General features: G+C 42.0%; 1 protein-coding gene across 1 annotated transcript in view; it reads left to right on the top strand.

The window, feature by feature from the left end:
* The first annotated feature begins 259 nt into the window (after positions 1 to 259).
* LOC115114189 (guanine nucleotide-binding protein G(I)/G(S)/G(O) subunit gamma-12-like) overlaps positions 260 to 18983 on the top strand; it is a 60008-nt gene continuing 41284 nt past the window's right edge. The window contains exon 1 of the mRNA XM_029642248.2: positions 260 to 594. The gene's annotated coding sequence lies outside the window, so the exon portion shown is untranslated. The remainder of the gene's footprint in view (positions 595 to 18983) is intronic.

Consider the following 18983-nt stretch of genomic DNA (forward strand, 5'->3'; position numbering starts at 1 on the left):
AGGCTATCTGATTTGCCCAAAGGACATCATTTTAATGTGAAGCTAGGTATTAAACTATCCTTTGTCTATGGTTGATTGGCTCTTTGGAAGTTTAGAAGTAGTTGCCATTAGCTTTATAAATAAGATTCCAACCAGCCATTAGTGCTTAAAAAAGACGCTATTGCTCTCTAAAGCCTTAGTAAACACTGTCTGTGTAAGAAACGCTATTGCACAGACAGAGGGCGCATAGGAGGCGCCAATAAATAAAGGAGCAGAGACCGCAAAACATAACATTCTCAAACATCCGCGATGTTCCTTCCCACTATTCTGTGAATCTCCATTTCTCCACCCGTCACGGTTCGTTTGTTTTCCTCGCGACGCGGAGGAGAGCGTATTCCTACGCGCAAATAGGTGGAGAAAATAAAAAGTGAACGATATTGACTATAAGCGACAGCCAACACAGTGTGAAAGTGGCACCAGTTGGCATTCCCAAAGACCTTCGTTTGATCTGCTTTTCATAGCTGTCCCCATAGAGGGCTGTTACTGAGGGAGGTGTCCTCCTAGTTGGTGACGGTTACAGTAGGCGACACGGAGCCTGTACGTTGTCCTGGCCAGGTAAGTGTGTCGTGTCAGTCTACCTTGGAAGTCATAAGGGTTTATCAATAGGCCTATAACATTCACAGTTTTACGCACTACAAAACGTTCAGAAAGATAACTGTTGCCATTCAAATGTTAGTCTTCATTTGTACTCCTGCGTCACCCATATTGACAACATAAAATATTGACATTGTTGCCAATTATGCGTGCATTCAGACATATTGTGTTACATTTCTAGCGTGCGTAATATGCGCATAAGTTATTGCCGTGAGAATGGCATGCTATGATTTTGGGCGTCGACAGTAATCGCACTTCTGACCAAGAACGAGTTGCAATAGTCTAATTTTGTAATGTACATTGTGCGGTTCATCTTTCCAATTCGTCTTCCGACAGACCATGCGGGGCGACTTGTTAGCGAACCATTGTTAATCATATGCATACAGTAGATCATCAGATCTCTTGTGAAAAGGCAATACATAGCCTACTGTACTAAACCAGTTAGGCGAGCAACCATTACATGGCATTAGTCGACTAAATTCAACTCCAAGAGTTACGATGGAGTTGAGCAGCGGCTAGTCTGGGCGGACTGGAGCTCCGACATCACATACCATTTATTTTGATCGATTACTATGGATTTCAGCACCCAAAGAATAGCATGCAATATTGTCCAATTACAGTCCGCACACACTAGTTGCAGCTCAACAACATCATTCATCGTGGAGTTGAGGTTAGTCGCTAACATGGCACATGACAGCTCTATGACGAATTCCACATTTTTTACCCATTAAAAAAAAGTGCACGATTGTATGCTCTTGGCTTCTTAAGGTAAGTTTGACAGACCTGTGAGCTCAGTTCTGTCAAATGTGTTTCTTATCACAACAACAGCACTGACTTTGCAGCCTAGTCTCATAGACTAGGCGGAACATAGTAAAGGTAAATGCGTGCCTCTGAAATTAGTATGATATGTTACATTTGGTATGGTTACATAAGACAGATGGTTATTTATCTCAAAAAGGAAATAGGACGGCTGGTCGGGGTGGATGAGTGGGCGTATAACACAAACATGCAAGTTCAAATCTCATATGGACAACTTTAGCATTTTAGGTAATTAACAACTTTTCAGCTACTTTCTCATTTTTAGCTACTTTGCAACTACTTTCATTGTTAGCTAACCCTTCCCGGGAACCTTAACCCTTTTAGCTAACCCTAACCGGTTAACCTAACTCCTAAACTCAACCTTAAGCCTAAACCCTAGCCTAGCTAATGTTAGCCAGCTAGGCAACGTTAGCCACCTAGCTAGAATTCTTAACATACTGTATCATACGTTTTTCAAATTCATAAAATATTATACGTTTGCACATTCTTAACATAAAATACGAATTGTAATTCGTAAGACATCATACGAAATGGGTGATAGACATCCACAAATGAATACATACCATATGAAACGTAGCATATCATACTAAATGGAGTGTCTCAGATTTACATAGATAATAATACGAAATGCTTTGAGACCAGTTTGGACTCTGAGATGGATGATGCAGCTGAATTATGGCCAGCACTGGAGCTCCTCTGCCAAGGCGTTTATACACAGACAATAACCCACTATGTGTTCTCTCGCCCATCAAAGAGTGAACACGGGCACAGCATTGATCAGTGTTTAAGTTGAGGATGTATAGGCCGACATTATATCCTCTCACTCTGTGCCAGAAGACCAATGAGACCAACACATCAGTGTCATCTGTTAAAAATTTTTTTTTTTTTAAATGGCATTGGGTTGTTCAATGACAGGCATGTACAGTTTAAGTTGGAGGTTTACATACACCTTAGGCAAGTACATTTAAACTCAGTTTTTTACAATTCTTGACATTTAATCTGAGTAAAAAGTCCCTGTTTTACTTCAGTTAGGATCACCATTTTATTATAGGAATGTGAAATGTCAGAATAATAGTAGAGAGAATGATTTATTTCAGCTTCTATTTCTTTCATCACATTCCAAGTAGGTCAGAAGTTTACATACACTCAATTAGTATTTGGTAGCATTGCATTTCAATTGTTTAACTTGGGTCAAACATTTCTGGTAGCCTTCCACAAGTTTCCCACAATAAGTTGGATGAATTTTGGCCCATTCCTCCTGACAGAGCTGATGTAACTGAGTCAGGTTTGTAGTTCTCCTTGCTCACAAACGCTTTTTCAGTTCTACCCACACATTTTCTATAGGATTGAGGTCAGGGCTCTGTGATGGCCACTCCAATACATTGACTTTGTTGTCCTTAAGCCATTATGCCACAACTTTGGAAGTATACTTGGGGTCATTTTCCATTTGTGACCAAGCTTTAACTTCCTGACTGATGTCACGAGATGTTGCTTCAATATATCCACATAATTTTAATTCCTCATGGTGCCAACTATTTTGTGAATTGCACCAGTCCCTAGTGCAGAAAAGCACCCCCACAACATGATGCTGCCACCCCCGTGCTTCACGGTTGGGATGGTGATCTTCTGCTTGCAAGCCTCCCCCTTTTTCCTCCAAACATAACAATGGTCAATATGGCCAAACAGTTCTATTTTTGTTTCATCAGACCAGAGGACATTTCTCCAAAAAGTACGATCTTTGTCCGCATGTGCAGTTGCAAACCATAGTCTGGCTTTTTTTATGCCGGTTTTGGAGCAGTGGCTTCTTCCTTGCTGAGCGGCTTTTCAGGTTATGTCGATATAGGACTCGTTTTACTGTGAATATAGATACTTTTGTACCGGTTTCCTCCAGAATCTTCACAAGGTCCTCTGCTGTTGTTCTGGGATTGATTTGCACTTTTCGCACCAAAGTACATTCATCTCTAGGAGACAGAACGCGTCTCCTTCCTGAGCGAGATGACGGCTGCGTGGTCCCATGGTGTTTATACTTGCATACTATTGTTTGTACAGACGAACGTGGTACCTTCAGGCATTTGGAAATTGCTCCCAAGGATGAACCAGACTTGTGGAGGTCTACAATTTTTTTCTGAGGTTTTGGCTGATTTCTTTAGATTTTCCCATGAAGTCAAGCAAAGAGGCACTGGGTTTGAAGGTAGGCCTTGAAATACATCCACAGGTACACCTCCAATTGATTCAAACGATGTCAATTAGCCTATCAGAAGCTTCTAAAGCCACAACATCGTTTTCTGGAATTTTCCAAGCTGTTTAAAGGCACAGTCAACTTAGTGTATGTAAACTTCTGACCCACTGGAATTGTGATACAGTGAATTATAAGTGAAATAATCTATCTGTAAACAATTGTTGGAAAAATTACTTGTTTCATGCACAAAGTAGATGTCCTAACCGACTTGCCTAAACTGTAGTTTGTTAACAAGACAACCTAAGTGTATGTAAACTTCAGACTTCAACTGTATATCTTTTTTATTTAACCTTTATTTAACTAGGCAAGTCAGTTAAGTACAAATTCTTATTTACAATGACGGCCTACACCGGCCAAACCCGGACGGCGGTTGGTCAATTGTGGGACTCCCAATCATAGCCAGACGTGATACAGCCTGTATTCAAACCAGGGTGTCTGTAGTGACACTTCAAGCACTGAGATGCAGTGCTTTAGACCGCTGCGCCACTCTGGAGCCTTGAGTAAGCCTTGAGGTGGTACCACCCAGCACATCTAGAAGGGAGTGTATTTCATACCGAACCCCACCCTTGAGATGACAGAGGCACCTGATTTGAACCGCTAGGGGAAAATGGACAGATTTACAAAAAAATACCAAAATATATAACTTTTTCAACGAACTCTCAAAATGAAGACTAGAATTTCCGTTTCACTATAATATCTGGCTTTTGACGAAAATCCTGTTTTTTTAAATCTACAGGATAAGAACATTCCATTCCAGGTAAACAATGGATATATAGCATTTAGCATCAAAACACATGATTATTTTACACAGACATAAAGTAACCATAAATATTAATTTCTTGAAATAAATAAAGTTTTTGAAATAAACTCTTCATGTGCTCATCTGTGGCCAGAAAAAGTCCCACAAGATAAAATAATCTTATCTTGACCCTCAATCGGGAACAGACAGGCTGTCGCTGTTGGCACTGCCGCTGGCATAATTGTTTTTCTATGAATGAGGGCGCTCTTCAGAGAAGGCTGTCTAGTCAAACCATGGCTTGTCTGGTCATAAGGCTCCCCAGCCTGTTCTTGGAATATCGGTCCAGTTACTGATAAAACAATTATTCTAAGAATGCTTCATTGTCATTCTAAGAATTTCCTGTAACTTCCAATTTGAGGTATTTATGACTACATACAGTGTATTTGATACACTGCCGATTTTGTAGGTTTTCCTACTTACAAAGCATGTAGAGGTCTGTAATTTTTACCATAGGTACACTTCAACTGTGAGAGACAGAATCTAAAACAAAAATCCAGAAAATCACATTGTATGATTTTTAAGTAATACATTTGCATTTTATTGCATGACATAAGTATTTGATACATCAGAAAGGCAGAACTTAATATTTGGTACAGAAACCTTTGTTTGCAATTACAGAGATCATACGTTTCCTGTAGTTCTTGACCAGGTTTGCACACACTGCAGCAGGGATTTTGGCCCACTCCTCCACACAGACCTTCTCCATATCCTTCAGGTTTCGGGTCTGTCGCTGGGCAATACGGACTTTTAGCTCCGGAGCCACTCCTTAGTTGCCCTGGCTGTGTGTTTCGGGTCGTTGTCATGCTGGAAGACCCAGCCACGACCCATCTTCAATGCTCTTACGGAGGGAAGGAGGTTGTTGGCCAAGATCTCGCGATACATGGCCCCATCCATCCTCCCCTCAATACAGTGCAGTCGTCCTGTCCCCTTTGCAGAAAAGCATCCCCAAAGAATGATGTTTCCACCTCCATGCTTCACGGTTGGGATGGTGTTCTTGGGGTTGTACTCATCCTTCTTCTTCCTCCAAACACGGCGAGTGGAGTTTAGACCAAAACGCTCTATTTTTGTCTCATCAGACCACATTACCTAATAATTGCGCCAACAGTTGTTGCCTTCTCACCAAGCTGCTTGCCTATTGTCCTGTAGCCCATCCCAGTCTTGTGCAGGTCTACAATTGTTTATCCCTGATGTCCTTACACAGCTATCTGGTCTTGGCCATTGTGGAGAGGTTGGAGTCTGTTTGATTGAGTGTGTGGACAGGTGTCTTTTATACAGGTAACGAGTTCAAACAGGTGCAGTTAATACAGGTAATGAGTGGAGAACAGGGGGGCTTCTTAAAGAAAGACTAACAGGTCTGTGAGAGCCGGAGGTCTTACTGGTCGGTAGGTGATCAAATACTTATGTCATGCAATAAAATGCAAATTAATTACTTAAAAATCATACAATGTGATTTTCTGGATTTTTGTTTTAGATTCCGTCTCACACAGTTGAAGTGTACCTATGAAACTATTAGTAGTAATTTCTTTGAAACTAGTAGTAGTAGTAAATTCTTTGAAACTAGTAGTAGTAGTAAATTCTTTGAAACTAGTAGTAGTAGTAAATTCTTTGAAACTAGTAGTAGTAATTTCTTTGAAACTAGTAGTAGTAATTTCACTTTGAAACTAGTAGTAGTAGTACATTCTTTGAAACTAGTAGTAGTACATTCTTTGAAACTAGTAGTAGTAATTTCTTTGAAACTAGTAGTAGTAATTTCACTTTGAAACTAGTAGTAGTAATTTCTTTGAAACTAGTAGTAGTAATTTCTTTGAAACTAGTAGTAGTAATTTCTTTGAAACTAGTAGTAGTAATTTCTTTGAAACTAGTAGTAGTAATTTCACTTTGAAACTAGTAGTAGTAATTTCACTTTGAAACTAGTAGTAGTAATTTCACTTTGAAACTAGTAGTAGTAATTTCTTTGAAACTAGTAGTAGTAGTACATTCTTTGAAACTAGTAGTACATTCTTTGAAACTAGTAGTAGTAATTTCTTTGAATCTAGTAGTAGTAATTTCACTTTGAAACTATTCTGTCTGAAACTCTCAGGTTTGTGTACGAGGAAGGCCGAGCTTAGAGAATTAAACATCGTTTAGGGTTAGGCTATGTTTTTTCATATTGCAATGGATGCCATGCGATATTTGCTCGGTTGTTTGTGTGTGTTCTGCTTGCGAGGCCTCAAGTTCTTGTTGATACAGTTTAATATTAACAGTCTTGCCAGTGATCCAAACGTGTGTGAACACACTCTCTCCAACTCACTTCCTCTCTTCCAGTCAGTCCACGTTTATGTGGGTGATTGATTAACCTTCTTTAGTATTTAAATCTCTCTACCACGTATCTAGTATTAGTCAGAGGATATGACTGCTCACTCCACAGCCTAATGCAATCCGTCAACTGTTGTCCCCAAGACAATATCATAATGCTGTGGAACATCAATAGCACCTTTTCAGTTGAGTTTAAAGTTTAAGTTTAAAAATGATCATTTCAATTCAATAAATCCGACAATAGATTATTCGCCTTTATTAGTGCTTGCAAATCCAGAGTCACATTTCGTCTTACCCAAAACGATAGATTTGCCTAATGAAATCAGTCAATTCAAATACATTAAGTAGGGCCTTATCTATGACTGGGATACAGATATGCATCTGTCGATCACAGATACAGTATCAATGCCTAAGGAATCAATGCACCAACAGGGTAATATTTTACAGACAAAATTGTGTTATAACAACCTTTGTGCCCTGAGAGTTGTTTCTTTTTAGCCTCCCCCCCTCAATTTTATAAAGAACTACATATTACTTCACAGGAAATGACATATAATAGATAAACACATCTTCCTCTCTGCAGGATGCAGGAAGTGTGTCTGGACTGATATTTTAATCTGATTTGAATGAAGACCAAACGCGTGCTGCACTAACTGAGGGGTTGTCGTAGCAACTATCTGAGATGGGTAGAAGCCGACTTCATTTTCCCTCCTAATTTGTGTAGTCATCATCTCCGGCATTTTGTAACATGTTGTGTTTCGTCCTTATAACCCCTGTGTGACACTGTCTAGTCTAATGTATTCTTCTTCCCTTCCTTTCTAACAATTAATACTCAGTTTTTGGTCATGCAGTTTTGGTCAGGTATTCTACACTGAACAAAAATATAAAAGCAACATGTAAATTGTTGGTCCCATGTTTCATAAAAATATAAAAGCAACATGTAAATTGTTGGTTCCATTTTTCATGAGCTGAAATAAAATGTCCCAGAAATGTTCCACATGCTCAAAAAGCTTATTTTACTCAATTTTACTCTGTACATCCCTGTTAGTGAGTATTACTAATTTGCCAAGATAATTCACCCACCTGACAGGTGTGGCTTATCAAGCAGCTGATGAAACAGCATGATCATTACACAGGTGCACCTTGTGCTGGGGACAATAAAAGGCCACTCTAAAATGTGCAGTTGTGTCATACAACACAGTCTTGAAGAAGCGTCCACTAGAGCTGTTGCCAGAGAATTTAATGTCTCTACCATAAGCCGACGTTTTAGAGAATTTGGCAGTACGTCCAACCGGCCTCACAATCGCAGACCACATGTAACCACGCCAGCCCAGGAACTCCACATCAGTCTGAGGGAGTGCTGAGGAGTATTTTTGTCTGTAATAAAGACATTTTGTGGGGGAAAAACAAATTCTGATTGGCTGGTTCAGGTTCTGGCTGAGTTACAGTTCATATAAGAAAATCAGTTAAGCTTTTTGTGCGTATGTAAAATTCTGTAATCTTTTATTTCAGCTCATGAAACATGGGACCAACACTTCACATGTTGCGTTTCTATTTTTGTTTAGTGTAAAATACCCTTCAAAAGTAATTCTTTTACTTCAAAAGTAATTCTTTTAAAGATTACATTACATTTAAGTCATTTAGCAGAAGGGGGATGAGAGGATTGATGAGAAGACAACAAAGAACAGCGGGATATGAAAAGGGGTTATTTTTGGATGCATGCAGCATTGTGCCACGTGCCGTCGCCATGAGGAGCTGTCCCATGCAGAGACCTTTTCAGTGGACGAGCTTTGTCTTCCACCTGGTGCTCTCTCTCCCCCTCTCTTTCACGTACTGTACTTATGGTGAAGGAATGGTTCTCAATGAATTTACACATGCACTGACGCACACACACACACACACACACACACACACACAGCTGTTATGAAACAATGGTATTTTCATTTAATTTAAGGCAGTCTATGGGAAGCTCAGATCAATCCCTGGGCAGTCATAGCCTGGCCTTTTGAATGCATCCGAGTGAGGTGAGCAGCTGTGGATACTGAGGGTAACGCCAATGATAACTGATTGCTTTTCCAAACCCAGGGAGGATGTCTTATTAATCATTATTAACTGGGTGGTTTGAGCCATGAATGCTTATTGGCTGAAAGCCGTGGTATATGGTCTGATATACCACTGCTTTCAGCCATTCAGCATTCAAGGGTATGACAAAACATCTATTTATTTTAAATAAAAGATATATACAGTTGAAGTCGGAAGTTTACGTACACTTATGTTGGAGTCATTCAAACTTGTTTTTCAACCACTCCACAAATGTCTTGTTAACAAACTATAGTTTTGACAAGTCGGTTAGGAAATCTACTTTGTGCATGACAAGTAATTTTTCCAACAGTTGTTTACAGACAGATTATTTCACTTATAATTCACTGAATCACAATCCCAGTGGGTCAGAAGTTTACATACACTAACTTGACTGTGCCTTTAAACAGCTTGGAAAATTCCAGAAAATGATGTCATGGCTTTAGAAGCCTCATAATTTGAGTCGATTGGAGGTGTACCTGTGGATATATTTCAAGGCCTACCTTCAAACTCAGTTCCTCTTTGCGTGACATCATGGGAAAATCAAAAGAAATCAGCCAAAAGACCTCAGAAAAATAATTGTAGAATTGTAGTCTGGTTCATCCTTGGGAGCACTTTCCAAATGCCTGAAGGTACCACGTTCATCTGTACAAACAATGGTACACAAGTATAAACACCATGGGACCACGCAGCCATCATACCAGGCAGGAAGGAGACGCGTTCTGTCTCCTAGAGATGAAGGTACTTTGGTGTGAAAAGTGCAAATCAATCCCAGAACAACAGCAGAGGACCCTGTGAAGATACTGGAGGAAACAAGTACAAAAGTTTCTATATCCACAGTAAAACGAGTCCTATATTGACATAACCTGAATGGCCGCTCAGAAAGGAAAAAGCCACTGCTCCAAAACCGCAAAAAAAAGCTGCACATGGGGACAAATATCTTACTTTTTGGAGAAATGTCTTCTGGTCTGATGAAACAAAAATAGAACTGTTTGGCCATAATTACCATTGTTATATTTAAAGGAAAAAGGGGGAGGCTTACAAGCTGAAGAACACCATCCCAACCGTGAAGCACGGGGGTGTCAGCATCATGTTGTGGGGGCGCTTTGCTGCAGGAGGGACTGGTGCAATTCACAAAATAGATGGCTTCATGAGAAGGAAAATTCCGTGGATATATTGAAGTAACGTCTCAAGACATCAGTCAGGAAGTTAAAGTTTGGTCACAAATGGATCTTCCAAATGGACAATGACCCCAAGCATACTTCTAAAGTTGTGGCAAAATGACTTAAGGACAACAAAGTCAAGGTATTGGAGTGGCCATCACAGAGCCCTGACCTCAATCTTATAGAAAATGTGTGGGCAGAACTGAAAAAGCATGTGCGAGCAAGGAGGCCTACAAACCTGACTCAGTTACACCAGCTCTGTCAGGAGGAATGGGCCAAAATTCACCCAACTTATTGTGGGAAGCTTGTGGAAGGCTACCCGAAACGTTTGACCCAAGTTAAACAATTGAAAGGCAATGCTACCTAATACTAATTGAGTGTATGTAAACTTCTGACCCACTGGGAATGTGATGAAAGAAATAGAAATCCTTCTCTCTACTATTATTCTGACATTTCATACTCGTAAAATAAAGTGGTGATCCTAACTGACCTAATACAGGGAATTTGTACTAAATTAAATGACAGGAATTGTGAAAAACTGAGTTTAAATGTACTTGGCTAAGGTGTATGTAATCTTCCGACTTCAACTGTACGTTGGTAACCAACTTAAATTAGCAATAGGGCACCTCTGGGGTTTGTGGGATATTGAAATATATATATATATATACCATATGTTGCGAGGTGCTGAAGAACAGCCCTTAGTCATGGTATATTGGCCATATACAATACCCCCTCGGGCCTTATTGCTTAAATATAATACTATACTATTGATCACATAGTTAGCCCATAGGTTGCTGTTATTCAATTCAAAGACACAGGTACAGTAAGCAGTGAAAACTCAGCCAAGATGCTCTATCCACTTAGACAATATGGTTTATAAGGACTTATAAACTGGGTGGTTTGAGCCCTAGCTATTTCAGTGGATGTTGCACACATTTCTACCAGCAAATGTGTTCAATTATATCCATGGTATGAAAGGGATAATTAACAAGGGGCTATGCATTCTATGCAAAATTTTCCATAGGATGCATAGCCCCTCCTTGATGATCCCTTCTCTGACACCATTTTGTGGGATTGTGAGAAGACTAGTACTAGCTAAGAGAGTGAAGGGTGGCTTTTTGACATAGCCTGCAGTCCATTTCCTTATTGTGCTATCTGGCAGTGTTTGTATAGTGATTTAGAACCACTGAGGTTGATACAGTGGATCCAATCCAAACCAAGGATCTCAGGAAGTGTGATATTCATTCCCTAAAGGCAGATATGTTAAACCAGTCTGAGGGGGATACAATATTGCTTCTTAATTTGTGGCTCCTGTCATAACAGTTGAGTCTCTCGTCCGGTGAGCGGCTCAGGCTAATGTCAAGCTAACGTCAACATCCTTCTGTGGTTGATATGGAGCTCTGGGCTCAGACCACGACAAGTGTCCTCGTCACTGTTCTAATGCTTCTTCTTCATCATGTTGGAAGACTAGGGCCAGGATTCAATATAAGGCGCGTTATAGAGCAACGCATTGCTCTCGACTTTGAAAGGTAATTTACGCTTGCGCTGAAATAAATGTTTAAGCGTTTACGATGAATGCGATTTCGGAACCTCCTTGCTGTTCCGGCCTAGAAGTAGTGTTACGCCACAAGTTGCCAGGATAGGGCAGAGCCAATGTAGACTTGAACTGGGTACAAAGATAAATAAGTATAGCACAGCACATGGTAGATTTCTAGTGAATACACAGCATTCCGGTTAGGTTCAGTGGATACGCAGCAAACTAGCACAGCAAACGTGAGGATGCCACACAAAAGTTCAAGTTAATCGCAATTTATTTAAAGAAATGTATATCTAACTAGGCAAATCAGTTAAGAATAAATTCTTACTTCCAATGATGGCCTACACCGGCCAAACCCGGACGACGCTGGGCTAATTGTGCACCGCATTATGGGTCTCCCAATCACGGCCAGTTGGGATACAGACTGGATTCAAACCAGGTTGTCTGTAGTGTCGCCTCGAGCACTGAGATGCAGTGCCTTAAACTGCTGTACCACTCAGGAGCAATAAGTACAACTACAGTCGTGACCAAAAGTTTTGAGAATGACGCAAATATAAATTTTCACAAAGTCTGCTGCCTCAGTGTCTTTAGATATTTTTGTTAGATGTTACTATGGAATACTGAAGTATAATTACAAGCATTTCATAAGTGTCAAAGGCTTTTATTGACAATTACATGAAGTTGATGTAAAGAGTCAATATTGCAGTGTTGACCCTTCTTTTTCAAGACCTCTGCAATCCACCCTGGCATGCTGTCAATTAACTCTGGGCCACATCCTGACTGATGGCAGCCCATTTCTGCATAATCAATGCTTGGAGTTAGTCAGAATTTGTGGGTTTTTGTTGGTCCACCCGCCTCTTGAGGATTGACCACAAGTTCTCAATGGGATTAAGGTCTTGGGAGTTTCCTGGCCATGGACCCAAAATATCGATGTTTTGTTTCCCGAGCTACTTAGTTATCACTTTTGCCTTATGGAAAGGTGCTCCATCATGCTGGAAAAGGCATTGTTCGTCATCAAACAGTTCCTGGATAGTTGGGAGAAGTTGCTCTCGGAGGATGTGTTGGTACCATTCTTTATTCATGGCTGTGTTCTTAGGCAAAATTGTGAGTGAGCCCACTCCCTTGGCTGAGAAGCAACCCCACACATGAATGGTCTCAGGATGCTTTACTGTTGGCATGACACAGGACTGATGGTAGCGCTCACCTTGTCTTCTCCGGACAAGCTTTTTTCCGGATGCCCCAAACAATCGGAAAGGGTATTCATCAGAGAAAATGACTTCATCCCAGTCCTCAGCAGTCCAATCCCTGTACCTTTTGCAGAATATCAGTCTGTCCCTGATGTTTTTCCTGGAGAGAAGTGGCTACTTTACTGCCCTTCTTGACACCAAGCCATCCTTCAAAAGTTTTCGCCTCACTGTGCATGCAGATGCACTCACACCTGCCTGCTGCCATTCCTAAGCAAGCTCTGTACTGGTGGTGTTCCGATCCCGCAGCTGAATCAACTTTAGAAGACGATCCTGGCACTTGCCGGACTTTTTTGGGTGCCCTGAAGCCTTCTTCACAGCAATTGAACTGCTCTTCATGATGATCCAATAAATGGTTGATTTAGGTGCAATATTACTGGCTGCAATATCCTTGCCTGTGAAGCCCTTTTTGTGCAAAGCAATGATAACAGCACCTGTTTACTTGCAGGTAACCATGGATGACAGAGGAAGAACAAGCACCACCCTCCTTTTGAAGCTTCCAGTCTGTTATTCAAACTCAATCAGCATGACAGAGTGATCTCCAGCCTTGTCCTCGTCAACACTCACACCTGTGTTAACGAGAGAATCACTGACATGATGTCAGCTGGTCCTTTTGTGGCAGGGCTGAAATGAAGTGGAAATGTTTTTTGGGAATTCAGTTCATTTGGATGGCAAAGAGGGACTTTGCAATTAATTACAATTAATCTTATCACTCTTCATAACATTCTGGAGTATATGCAAAATCCCATCATACAAATTGAGGCAGCAGACTTTTGAAAATTAATATTTGTGTCATTCTCAACTTTTGGCCTTGACTGTACTAAATATTATGGCTCTAGGCAAATGTAGAATGTTCACAGCATGAAATGCAATAAAAACTCTGCGCTTTACCTGGTTGTTCTCCAAGTTGCCAAGCAACAGCCAATATTCTTTACCTTAATTTCACTTTAACAATGAAGCTCAATAAGAACACTAAAAATCGCCCTTGCCAGGAGAGCGGCATGGCAGCTTGGATCCCGACCGCTGGCTTCGTCTCCCTATCTCCCTATCAGCCCCCGGAGCACACCATGTGTTCCTCTTTTAAAGGGAGCTCAATAAGAACACTAAAAATCGCCCTTGCGGGAGAGCGGCATGGCAGCTTGGATCCCGACCGCTGGCTTCGTCTCCCTATCTACCTATCAGCCCCCGGAGCACACCATGTGTTCCTCTTTTAAAGGGAGCTCAATTACGGTGCATTCGTAAAGTATTCAGACCCCTTGACTTTTTTCCAGATTTTGTTATTTTATAACCTTGTTCTAAAATTTATTAAATAATACATTTCCCTCATAAATCTACACACAAACTCCACAATGACAAAGCGAAAACAGGTATTTAGAAATGTTTGCAAATGTATTACTAATAAAAAACAGAAATACCTTATTTACATAAGTAAAAAAAAAATGTATTTCACCTTTATTTAACCAGGTAGGCCAGTTGAGAACAAGTTCTCATTTACAACTGCGACCTGGCCAAGATAAAGCAAAGCAGTGTGACACAAACAACAACACAGAGTTACACATGGAATAAACAAATGTACAGTCAATAACACAATAGAAAAAAGTCTATATACAGTGTGTGCAAATGAGGTAAGATTAGGGAGGTAAGGCAATAAATAGGCCGTAGTGGCGAAGTAATTACAATTTAGCAATACACACTGGAGTGATAATTGTGCAGAAGATGAATGTGCAAGGAGAGATACTGGGGTGCAAAGGACCAAAAATAAATAAATAACAATATGGGGATGAGGTAGTTGGATTGGCTATTTACAGATGGGCTATGTACAGGTGCATTGATCTGTAAGCTGCTCTGACAGCTGATGCTTAAAGTTAGTGAGGGAGATATGAGTCTCCAGCTTCAGTGATTTTTGCAATTCGTTCCAGTCATTGGCAGCAGAGAACTGGAAGGAAAGGCCAAAGGAGAAATTGGCTTTGGGGGTGACCTGTGATATACCTGCTGGAGTGCGTGCTACGGGTGGGTGCTGCTATGTTGACCAGTGATGGTGGTGACAGTGTTTCCTAGCCTCAGTGCAGGAGGCAGCTGGGAGGAGATGCTCTTTTTCTCCATGGACTTAAGTGTCCCAGAATCTTTTGGAGTTTGTGCCACAGGATGCAAATTTCTGTTTGCTTTCCTAACTGCCTGAGTATATTGGTTCCTAACTTCCCTAAAAGTTGCATATCACGGGGGCTATTCGATGCTAATGCAGTACGCCACAGGATGTTTTTGTGCTGGTCAAGGGCAGTCAGGTCTGGAGTGAACCAAGGGCTATATCTGTTCCTGGTTCTACATTGTTTGAATGGGGTATGCTTATTTAAGATGGTTAGAAATAAAAAATAACCAGGCATCCTCTACTGACAGAATGATCCTTCCAGGATACCTGGGCCAGGTCAATTAGAAAGGCCTGCTCGCTGAAGTGATTTAGGGAGTGTTTGACAGTGATGAGGGGTGTTCATTTGACCGCTGACCCATTACGGACGCAGGCAATGAGGCAGTGATCGCTGACATCCTGGTTGAAGACAGCAGAGGTGTATTTAGAGGGCAGGTTAGTCAGGATGATATCTATGAATGTGCCCGTGTTTACGGATTTGGTGTTGTACCTGGTAGGTTCATTGATAATTTGTGTGAGATTGAGGGCATCTATCTTAGATTGTAGGATGGCCAGGGTTTTAAGCATGTCCCAGTTTAGGTCACCAAACTGTACGAGCTCTGAAAATAGATGGGGGGAAATCAATTCACATATGGTGTCCAGGGCACAGCTGGGGGCAACGGTGATATAGGCTGGGGGCGACTTGTTTCTGGAAAGTTGAATTTTTTAAAGTAGAAACTTGAATTATTTGGGCACAGACCTGGATAGTATGACAGAACTCTGCAGGCTATCTCTGCTGTAGATTGCAACTCCACCTCCTTTGGCAGTTATATCTTGTCAGAAAATGTTATAGTTAGGGATGGAAATTTCAGGATTTTTGGTAGCCTTCCTAAGCCAGAATTCAGACATGGCTAGGACATCCGGGTTGGCAGAGTGTGCTAAAGCAGTGAATAAAGCAAACTTAGGAAGGAGGCTTCTCATGTTAACATGCATGAAACCAAGGCTTTTACGGCTACAGAAGTCAACAAATGAGATCACCTGGGGAATGGGAGTAGAGCTAGACTCTGCAGGGCCTCGATTGACCTCTACAGGGTAATGCTAAAGGCTATAAGAACTGGTTGTCTGGTGCATTCGAAACCGAGAGTAAAATGAGCAGGTTTCTGGGCGAGGAAGAATAGATTCAAGGCGTAATGTACAAACAAGGGTATGGTAGCATGTGAATAGGGTGGAGGTAAACCTATGCATTGAGTGACAATGAGAGAGGTTTTGTCTCTAGAGACATAATTTAAACCAGGTGAGGTCACCACATGTGTGGGAGGTGGAACAAAAGGGCTAGCTAAGACATATTAAGCAGGGCTGGAGGCTCTGCAGTGAAATAAGACAATAATCACTGACCAAAACAGCCATGGACAAGGCATATTGATTGACATTAGGGAGAGGCATGCATAGCCGAGTGATCTTAGGGTCCAGAGAGTAGCTAGGTGAGCCGGAGACACGGCAATTCAGACCGCTAGCAGGCCCGGGGCTAGTATTCAGACCTTTTGCTATGAGACTCCAAATTTAGCTCAGGTGCATCCAGTTTCCATTGACCATCCTTGAGGTGTTTCTACAACTTGGAGTCCACCTGTGGTAAATTCAATTGATTGGACATGATTTGGAAAGGGCAACTGTCTATATAAGGTCCCACATTTGAAAGTGCATGTCAGAGGAAAAACCAAGCCATGAGGTTGAAGGAATTCCAAGACAGGATTGTGTAGAGGCACAGATCTGTGGAAGGGTACCAAAATATTTGTCTGCAGCATTGAAGGTCCCCAAGAACACAGGGGCCTCCATCAAGAAGTTTCTGAAACCACCAATACTCTTCCTAGAGCTTGCCGCCCGGCCAAACTGAGCAATCGGGGCAGCAGGGCCTTGGTCAGGGAGGTGAACAAGAACTCGATGGTCACTCTGACAGAGCTCTAGAGTTTCTATGTGGAGATGGGAGAACCTTAAGGAAGGACAACCATCACCACAGCACTCCACCAATCAGGACTTTATGGTAGAATGGCCAGACGGGAGCCACTCCTGAGTAAAAGGCACTCAGGACGATGATGACCCCTGACAGAGGGCTGCCTTGGTCCTAGTCCTTAGGAAATTTTGCAGTATTTTGTTTTTTTTATTGTATTATTTCTTACATTGTTAGCCCAGAAAATCTTAAGCGTTATTACATACAGCCGGGAAGAACTATTGGATATCAGAGGGACGTCAGCTTATCAGCACTACGACCAGGAATACGACTTTTCTGAAGCGGATCCTTTGTCCGCAGCACCCAGGCCGACCCAAAACTACGCCGCCGGAAAAGAGGAAGACATATTATCTCCCAAGAGAATTATCTTCTGTTATTGTCACAGCCGTGTATATCCCCCCCTCAAGCTGATACCACGATGGCCCTCAAGGAACTTCATTGGACTTTATGCAAACTGGAAACCATATATCCTGAGGCTGCATTTATTGTAGCTGGGGACTTTAACAAAGCTAATTTGAGAACAAATCAACCTAAATTCTATCAGCATATTGATTGTAGCACTCGTGAAGGCAATACACTGGATCACTGCTACTCTAACTTTCGCGATGCATACAAGGCCCTCCCCCGCCCTCCTTTCTGCAAATCTGACCATGACTCCATTTTGCTCCTCCTTTCCTATAGGCAGAAACTCAAACAGGAAGTACCCGTGCTAAGGACTATTCAACGCTGGTCTGACTAATTGGAATCCACGCTTCAAGATTGTTTTGATCACGTGGACTGGGATATGTTCCGGGTAGCCTCAGAGAATAATGTAGACGCTGTATACGCTGATTCGGTGAGTGAGTTTATAAGGAAGTGTATAGGAAATGTTTTACCCACTGTGACTATTAAAACCTACCCTAACCAGAAACCGTGGATAAATGGCGGCATTCGTGCGAAAACTGAAAGCGTGACCCACCACATTTAACCATGGAAAGGCGACTGGGAATATGGCCAAATACAAACAGTGTAGTTATTCCCTCCGCAAGGCAATCAAACAAGCAAAATGTGAGAATAGAGAGACAAAGTGGAGTCGCAATTCAATGGCTCAGACACGAGACATATGTGGCAGGGTCTACAGATTCTCACGGACTACAAAAGGAAAACTAGCCACGCCACGGACACCGGTGTCTTGCTTCCAGACAAATTAAACACCTTCTTTGCCCGCTTTGAGGATAATACAGTGCCACCGACGCGGCCCGCTACCAAGGACTGTGGGCTCTCCTTCTCTGTGGCCGACGTGACTAAGACATTTTAAACGCGTTAACCCTCGCAAGGCTGCTGGCCCAGACGGCATCCCTATCCGTGTCCTCAGAGCATGCGCAGGCCAGCTGGCTGGTGTGTTTACGGACATATTCAACTCTCACTATCCCAGTCTGTTGTCCCCACATGCTTCAAGATGGTCACCATTGTTCCTGTACCCAATAATGCAAAGGTAACTGAACTAAATGACTATCGCCCCGTAGCGCTCACTTCTGTCATCATGATGTGCTTTGAGAGGCTAGTTAAGGATCATATCACCTCCACCTTACCTGTTACCTTAGACCCACTTCAATTTGCTTACCGCCCCAATAGGTCCATAGACGATGCAGTCACCATCACACTCCACACTGCCCTATCCCACCTGGACAAGAGTAATACCTATGTAAGAATGCTGTTCATTGACTACAGCTCAGCATTCAACACCATTGTACCCTCCAAGCTCATCATTAAGCTTGAGGCTCTGGGTCTCAACCCCGCCCTGTGCAATTGGGTCCTGGACTTCCTGATGGGCCGCCCCCCAGGTCGTGAAGGTAGGAAACAACATCTCCACTTTGCTGATCTTCAACACTGGGGTGCATGCTCAGCCCCCTCCTGTACTTCCTGTTCACCCATGACTGCGTGGCCCTGCACGCCTCCAACTCAATCATCAAGTTTGCAGACGACACAACAGTAGTAAGCTTAATTACCAACAACGACAAGACAGCCTACAGGGAGGAGGTGAGGGCTTTCGAAGTGTGGTGTCAGGA

The sequence above is a fragment of the Oncorhynchus nerka genome, linkage group LG9b (genome assembly GCF_034236695.1).
Source record: "Oncorhynchus nerka isolate Pitt River linkage group LG9b, Oner_Uvic_2.0, whole genome shotgun sequence".
NCBI classification, from domain to species: Eukaryota; Metazoa; Chordata; class Actinopteri; order Salmoniformes; family Salmonidae; genus Oncorhynchus; species Oncorhynchus nerka.